The sequence below is a fragment of the Microtus ochrogaster genome, unplaced genomic scaffold, assembly GCF_000317375.1.
Source record: "Microtus ochrogaster isolate Prairie Vole_2 unplaced genomic scaffold, MicOch1.0 UNK98, whole genome shotgun sequence".
Taxonomy (NCBI): Eukaryota; Metazoa; Chordata; class Mammalia; order Rodentia; family Cricetidae; genus Microtus; species Microtus ochrogaster.
The window spans coordinates 874555-875841 of NW_004949196.1; positions in this window are offsets into that span (position 1 = coordinate 874555).

A 1287-nucleotide genomic window follows, 5' to 3' on the forward strand; every position below is an offset into this window, starting at 1 on the left:
TCTGTTCTGTTTACTCCTCCCACCTATGTTTTAACCTATCAGGGCAAGCAGCTTCTTTATTTAATTAACCAATGACCTTCCTCCATCATTGTGTACCTGAAATTCTTTTCTGTCCACCCATGGCATGGCTAGGACTAAGGCTGCTTTGCCTTTTGGCTCTGCCTAGTTGAACATGGTGGAGACATGTTTTACTGCCTCTGTAAGCCACACACACTGCCCCAGTTCCAAGTATGCAGTGGGTCTATGTGGAGCTATTAAGCAGTTTGTAACATGCTGCTCACAGACCACATTTAAATGCTCCTTAGCTGGACCTCCTGAAAGTGGCAAAGCCGTTTGTGCTGGGGAACAAGGAAGCAGCCATTTTGAAACTGCATTTTTTTTCTGCCGCTGAATCAGGAAGACCTCTCTTAAAAAAGCAGCAGCATGCCACCAGCAAGCAGAGCCCAGTACAACAAAAACATGTGGCTAAACTTTTTTTTTTTTTTTAATGTCTAGAATTCTTTTCCAAGCCCTCTCAGGTTTTGTGTGGATTCAGCGAGCACATGTTGGAGAGCCAATTTGTTGTAGGAGGCTACTTGTTTCTTCCCGGCTGCCTAGACCCAAAATAACCACACAAAAACTGTATCAATTAAATCACTGCTTGGCCTATTAGCTCTAGCTTCTTATTGGCTAGCTCTTACATCCTAAACTAGCCCATTTCCATTAATCTGTGTATTGCTGCATGGCTGTGGCTTACCAGATAAATTTCCATCCAGCATCTGTCTCTGGTGGAGTTACATGGCTTCTCTCTGACTCTTTCTTTCTCCCAGCATTCAGTTTAGTTTTTCCCACCTAGCTAAGTTCTCCCTTGCTATAGGCCAAAGCAGTTTATTTATTCATTAACCAATAAAAGCAACATATAGACAGAAGGACCTCCCACACTACTGGGGTGTGGTTTCCATCCAAACATTCCAGACACTTTGGATATATGGACACCAGTTTTTGTCTGGCTGGTTACTGCAGGCATGGGGTGATGTGAAGGAGGGAAGAGTTGGGAGTTGGTGGGCTCACACTCAGTGGGAGGTGTGGGTAGAGAGACATTTGGTTAACTGCCATTCTGGAGACTTCAGGCCTCTGTTCCTTGAGGCAGATGTCGGAGCCCGTGTTGGTCCAACACAGATTCCCTAACTAGACTGGAAAGGAGTCGCGAGGAATAATCAGACGCAGCTTACACGGTCATCATGGAAGGGCAAGATCTCTCTCCAAAGATCTCTCGTTTATTCTCCAAACAGTTTATATATCCTCCCA